The sequence below is a fragment of the Arachis hypogaea genome, chromosome 17 (assembly GCF_003086295.3).
Source record: "Arachis hypogaea cultivar Tifrunner chromosome 17, arahy.Tifrunner.gnm2.J5K5, whole genome shotgun sequence".
In the NCBI taxonomy this organism is placed as follows: domain Eukaryota; kingdom Viridiplantae; phylum Streptophyta; class Magnoliopsida; order Fabales; family Fabaceae; genus Arachis; species Arachis hypogaea.
This window is the reverse complement of record NC_092052.1, coordinates 67,456,948-67,463,899: the sequence shown is the minus strand read 5'-3', so window position 1 is coordinate 67,463,899 and position 6,952 is coordinate 67,456,948. Positions and strand designations below refer to the sequence as shown.

Genomic DNA, 6,952 nt, shown 5'->3' with positions numbered 1-6,952 from the left:
TAAGGTTCACCTAAGTAGTTCACCTCTGCTATTGCAGGGTTCTCAGGATCATAGGCTTCTTCTTCAGAAGATGCCTCTTGAGTACTGTTGGATGCAGCTTGCATTCCATGCAGACTCTGAGAGATCATATTGACTTGCTGAGTCAATATTTTATTCTGAGCCAATATGGCATTCAGAGTATCAACCTCAAGAACTCCCTTCTTCATAGGCGTCCCATTACTCACAGGATTCCTTTCAGAAGTGTACATAAACTGGTTATTAGCAACCATGTCAATGAGTTCTTGAGCTTCTGCAGGCGTTTTCTTTAGGTGAATGGATCCACCTGCAGAAGTGTCCAGTGACATCTTTGATAGCTCAGATAAACCATCATAGAATATATCCAGGATGGTCCATTCTGAAAGCATGTCAGAAGGACACTTTTTGGTCAACTGTTTGTATCTTTCCCAAGCTTCATAGAGGGATTCACCTTCTTTCTGTCTGAAGGTTTGAACATCAGCTCTAAGCTTGCTCAGCTTTTGAGGAGGAAAGTACTTGGCTAAGAAAGCCGTGACCAGCTTATCCCAAGAGTTCAGGCTGTCTTTGGGTTGAGAATCCAACCATAATCTAGCTCTGTCTCTTACAGCAAAAGGGAAAAGCATGAGCCTGTAGACTTCAGGATCTACTCCATTAGTCTTAACAGTATCACATATCTGCAAGAATTCAGTTAAGAACTGAAAAGGATCTTCAGATGGAAGTCCATGAAACTTGCAGTTCTGCTGCATCAGAGAAACTAATTGAGGTTTCAGCTCAAAGTTGTTTGCTCCAATGGCAGGAATGGAGATGCTTCTTCCATGTAAATTGGAATTTGGTGCAGTAAAGTCACCAAGCATTCTCCTTGCATTGTTGTTGGGTTCGGCTGCCATCTCCTTTACTTGTTCGAAATTTTCAATCAAGTTGTCTCTGGACTGTTGTAATTTAGCTTCTCTTAATTTTCTCTTCAGAGTCCTTTCAGGTTCTGGATCAGCTTCAACAAGAATGCCTTTTTCTCTGTCCCTGCTCATAAGAAAGAGGAGAGAAAAAGAAAAGAAGAGGAATCCTCTATGTCACAGTAAAGAGGATCCTTATTGTTAGTAGAAGAAAAGAAGAAGAAATTCGAACACAGATAGAGGAGGGGGTTCGAATTTGGTGATGATGTGAGGAAGAGATGTTAGTAGATGAATAAATAAATAGAATAAGATGAGAGAGAAGGAGGGAATTTTCGAAAATTATTTTTGAAAAGGAGTTAGTGATTTTTGAAAATTGGTTTTTGAAAATTGTTAGTATTTTTTCGAAAATTAAGATTTAAAATTTAAAATAATAATTAATTAAAAAGAAATTTTGAAAAAGGGAGAAGATATTTTCGAAAATAGAGAGAGAGAGTTAGTTAGGTAGTTTTGAAAAAGATAAGAAACAAACAAAAAGTTAGTTAGTTAGTTGAAACAAATTTTGAAAAGATAAGAAGTTAGGAAGTTAGAAAAGATATTTTGAAATCAAAAAAATTTTTTTTTTTTAAAAAAAAAGATAAGATAAAAAGATATTTTTGAAAAGATATGATAGGAATTAGTTTTGAAAAAGATTTGATTTTTAAAATCACAATTAATGACTTGATTCATAAGAAATCACAAGATATGATTCTAGAACTTAAAGTTTGAATCTTTCTTAACAAGCAAGTAACAAACTTCAAATTTTAGAATCAAAACATTAATTGATTATGTTATTTTCGAAAATTTGGTATAAAAATAAGAAAAAGATTTTTGAAAAATATTTTTGGAATTTTCGAAAATAACTAAGAATTTTGAAAAAGATTTGATTTTTGAAAAAGATTTTGAAAAAGATAAGATTTTCAAATTGAAAATTTGATTTGACTCATGAGAAACAATTTGATTTTTAAAAATTTTTGAAAAAGTCAACTCAATTTTCGAATTTGATGAGAGAAAAAGGAAAAGATATTTTTTTTTTATTTTTGAATTTTTATGATGAGAGACAAAAACACTAAAAAGATGCAATGCATGAAATTTTTAGATCAAAACATGTGATGCATGCAAGAATGCTATGAATGTCAAGATGAACACCAAGAACACTTTGAATGTCAAGATGAACATCATAGACACAATTTTGAAAAATTTTTAATGCAAAGAAAATATGCAAGACACCAAACTTAGAATTCTTTAATGCTTAGACACTAAGAATTCAAGAATGCATATGATAAACATGAAAAGACACAAAACACAAAATCATCAAGATCAAACAAGAAGACTTACCAAGAACAACTTGAAGATCATGAAGAACACTATGAATGCATGATATTTTCGAAAAAATTGCAAGATGCATATGCAAGTGACACCAAACTTATAATGTGACTCAAAACTCAAACAAGAAACATAAAAATATTTTTGATTTTTATGATTTTCTAATTTTTTTTGGCTTTTTTTTTTCGAAAATTATTTGAAAAAGAAAAGAATAAGGATTCCAAAATTTTTAACATGAATTCCAGGAATCTTGCATTCTTAGTCTAAAGCTTCAGTCCAGGAATTAGACATGGCTCACTAGCCAGCCAAGCTTTCAAAGAAAGCTCCAGTCCAAAACACTAGACATGGCCAATGGCCAGCCAAGCTTCAGCATTTAACATCAGAGTATATTGATCTTGATAACAAATTACTGCTCATCATTTATCGAGTATGTAACTTACCTCTGATGGTTTGGAAGCCTCAGTCCAAAAGAATTTAGACATGGCTTTACAGCCAGCCAGGCTTCACATGCTTCATAAAACACTAGAATTCATTCTTAAAAATTCTAATCTGAGCAACAAGATGAACCGTCAGTTGTCCAAACTCGAACAATCCCCGGCAACGGCGCCAAAAACTTGGTGCACGAAATTGTGATGTCCAGGCTCAAACAATCCCTGGCAACGTGAGCAACTTGGTGCGCTGATCTCAATACATAATTGTCACAACTTCGATACAACTAACCAGCAAGTGCACTGGGTCGTCCAAGTAATACCTTACGTGAGTAAGGGTCGAATCCCACGGAGATTGTTGGTATGAAGCAAGCTATGGTCACCTTGTAAATCTCAGTCAGGCAGATATAAAGTGATAATGGTGTTTTCGAATATTATATAACAAAATAGGGATAGAGATACTTATGTAAATCATTGGTAGGAATTTCAGATAAGCGAATGGAGATGCTTTTCGTTCCTCTGAACCTCTGCTTTCCTGCTATCTTCATCCAATCAGTCTTACTCCTTTCCATGGCTGGCTTTATGTGATACATCACCACTGTCAACGGCTACTTTCGGTCATCTCACGGGAAAATGATCCAATGCCCTGTCACGGCACGGCTAATCGTCTGGAGGCATCACCCTTGTCAATGGCTTCATCTTATCCTCTCAGTGAATAATATGCTCACGCACCCTGTCACGGCACGGCTATTCATCTGTCGGTTCTCGATCATGCTGGAATAGGATTTACTATCCTTTTGCGTCTGTCACTAACGCCCTGCAATCGCGAGTTAGGAGCTCGTCACAGTCATTCAATCATTGAATCCTACTCGGAATACCACAGACAAGGTTTAGACCTTCCGGATTCTCTTGAATGCCGCCATCATTCTAGCTTACGCCACGAAGATTCTGGTTAGGAGATCTAAGAGATACTCATTCTAGCTTATTTCATGTAGAACAGAAGTGTTTGTCAGACACGCGTTCATAAGGGAGAAGGATGATGAGCGTCACACATAATCATCACCTTCATCACGTTCTTGGGTGCGAATGGATATCTTAGAAGCGAAATAAGAAGGATTGAATAGAAAACAGTAGTACTTTGCATTAATCTTTGAGGAACAGCAGAGCTCCACACCTTAATCTATGGAGTGTAGAAACTCTACCGTATGAAAATACATAAGTGAAGGTCTAGGCATGGCCGAGATGGCCAGCCCCCTAAAACGTGATCACAGGATCAAAATACAATCCAGGATGCCTAATACAATAGTAAGAGGTCCTATTTATAATAAACTAGTCATTAGGGTTTACATGAGTAAGTAATTGATGCATAAATCCACTTCTGGGGCCCACTTGGTGTGTGTTTAGGCTGAGCTTGAGTGTAGCACGTGCAGATACCATTTGTGGAGTTGAACGCCAAGTTCTGTGCCCGTTTGGGCGTTCAACTCTGGTTTTGGATCCTTTTCTGGCGCTGGACGCCAGATTTGGGCAGAAGGCTGGCGTTGAACGCCAGTGTACGTCGTCAATTCTTGGCCAAAGTATGGACTATTATATATTGCTGGAAAGCCCTGGATGTCTACTTTCCAACGAAATTAAAAGCGCGCCATTTCGAGTTCTGTAGCTCCAGAAAATCCACTTTGAGTGCAAGGAGGTCAGAATCCAACAGCATCAGCAGTCCTTTTTCAACCTCTGAATCTGATTTCTGCTCAAGTCCCTCAATTTCAGCCAGAAAATACCTGAAATCACAGAAAAATACACAAACTCATAGTAAAGTCCAGAAATGTGAATTTAACATAAAAACTAATGAAAACATCCCTAAAAGTGACTAGATCCTACTAAAAACATACTAAAAACAATGTCAAAAAGCGTATAAATTATCCGCTCATCACACCCTAACCAAGTAGTCCTAACATAAAAGTGGTAAAATATGTACAATTTCTAACTAGCATGCAACCTATCATGCAATGCAACAACTAACTAACAAGGACAAAAATTAAGAATTTGGTGTTGAAAAAGGAAGTTGTTACCCATGGAGGTCGGTCGGACGACCTCCCCACACTTAGAAATTTGCACCATCCTCGGTGCATGCAAAGGAGAGCAAGGTGGACGGGTTGCTACAATTGATGAGCTTCTTCAAAAGGTTGTGCGGGTGAACTTGTTTGTTGCTCCATTTAAAATCTTTTCCATTCCTTTCCTTCTTGGTGGCCAACCTAAAAGGAAAGAGAAAGAAGGGTAATTAAGCCTATATCAAAGATATCAAAGCAAGTAGAACATAGGCGGGGGCTAATGCCAAATAAGAGTAAGGTTCTTACTACATGTTAGCTACGCATGTAAGTGAGAGAGCAATATAGGCAAAGGGCATAACTAATACTTGATGCAAGAGTAAAGTCAAAGCATGAAGAGCATGTTGAGCATCAAGTCAAATGGAAATTGACACAAACAAGATTAGGAATAATCATGAGAGCGTTTGGTCCCATCCTAACTCAATGATGATGAGGTACAAAAACAAGGGATCATGAGTCAGGAAGAACTAAAGAACTAATCTTGTGTGTAGAGCAAGTATTACGATTAATGCCAAACAAGTCAGAAAGCACCAAGATTAACCAAGAAATTCTCAACAATTGAATATAAGAATCCAACACCATTATTAAAACAAGAAACTTAGAAAAGAAAACAAGAACAAGTTATAAAAACAAAATTAAAACGCAATGGTTGATAATATGCAAATGCAACATATAGAAGAAAATGAAAATAAGAAAAATAAAAAGTGGAATTTTGCAAAGAAAAGAAAAAGGGAAAGAAAGTAAGAAAGGAAGAAAGAAGAAGAAAGAAGAAGGAAGAAAGAAAGAGGAAGAAAACAGAGCAGAAAACAGGGGAAGCAGGGCGTGGAACCGACGCGTACGCGCACAGCACGCGTGCGCGTGGGTGGGCAGGCGGGACAAGCGACGTGTACGCGCATAGCACGCACACGCACGGATGTGAAGATGGCGACCGATGCGTACGCATCATGCACGCTTGCGCGTGGGTCGCGGACACAAAGTGGGCACAACTTGGGCACAACTCTCTGGTTTTTGTACCAAGAGTGCGATATGCACCACCGGCGCGCGCGCGCATAGCACGCTTGCGCGCGGATGCCCGTTTTTCCTTTTTTTTTTCAAAAACAGGGCACTCTCCTAATCTACAAGCATTCTAAAACAATCAAAATCAAATTTAAAAAAAAAAATCTTTTTGGTTTTTGAAAAATTTTCAAATACACTAAAAATAAAACTTATACTACAAGCAAAATGCAATTCAAAAATAACTATTCTAGTCAAAGCATGAATCTAATAAGCAATCAATCAAAGCAAGACATGCAAAAGTATGAAAAGAAGAAAACTACCTAACAAGGGCAACTCAATGCATTCATTGATTATATATACAAGAGAATGGAAAGAGTTTACCATGGTGGGGTGTCTCCCACCTAGCACTTTTGTTTATTGTCCTTAAGTTGGACTTATGGGGAGCTCCTCTTAAGGTAGCTTGTGCTTGAAGCTATCCTTGAACATCCACCAATGCTTGAGTCTCCAATAAGCTCCATTCTTCAATTTTAATATCTTCAAGTTTTGATGGAGTTCTTCACAAACCATGAGCTCCCAAATTTGATTCTCCTTGTGTGATCCGGGATCCCACACTTTGTTTTGACACCCATCTTCAAATTGATCATCATGATTCCAATTGGGTGGCATGACCTTAGAATTCTCAATTAGGCACCCAAACATTTTTCTAGACCCATGCAATTTGGTTCTACACCAACCATTGCTTTTCAACTTTGAGCATGAAACCATCATGAACTTAGAGTGATGTGTCCAAACACTACACAACTCTCTCCTACTCTTGACTCCACAAAGAGCTCTAAGTTGCCCATCCGTCTCAAGCAAACCATATTCAAGTGAGAAATTGAAGCTTAAGGATAAGAATTTTACCTACTTGAATGTTTTATTGGATGGTGACTTAGGAAGGGGTGGTCCTAATGATCTTGCAAGTTCCACTCCCTCGTGCTCTTCTTTGACTACCTCCACCTCTTCACAAGCTTCTTCAAATTTAACCTCTTCCTCTTGGTAGCTCTCTTCCAATTCAATCTCTTCTTCATTGCTTACCAAGGGCATGGGAGGTTGTGCATCTTCTTCTTTGATCTCCATGTCAAACCCAATTGGAGAGGATTCAATTGTACATAAGAATTCT

The 6,952-nt window shown here is 37.7% G+C and overlaps 1 non-coding gene across 1 annotated transcript; it reads left to right on the top strand.

The window, feature by feature from the left end:
* The first annotated feature begins 398 nt into the window (after nucleotides 1–398).
* Nucleotides 399–506, top strand: LOC112767632 (small nucleolar RNA R71). The gene has a single exon (XR_003185073.1). It is a non-coding gene; the product is annotated as a small nucleolar RNA R71 (small nucleolar RNA).
* Nucleotides 507–6,952: the final 6,446 nt, after the last annotated feature.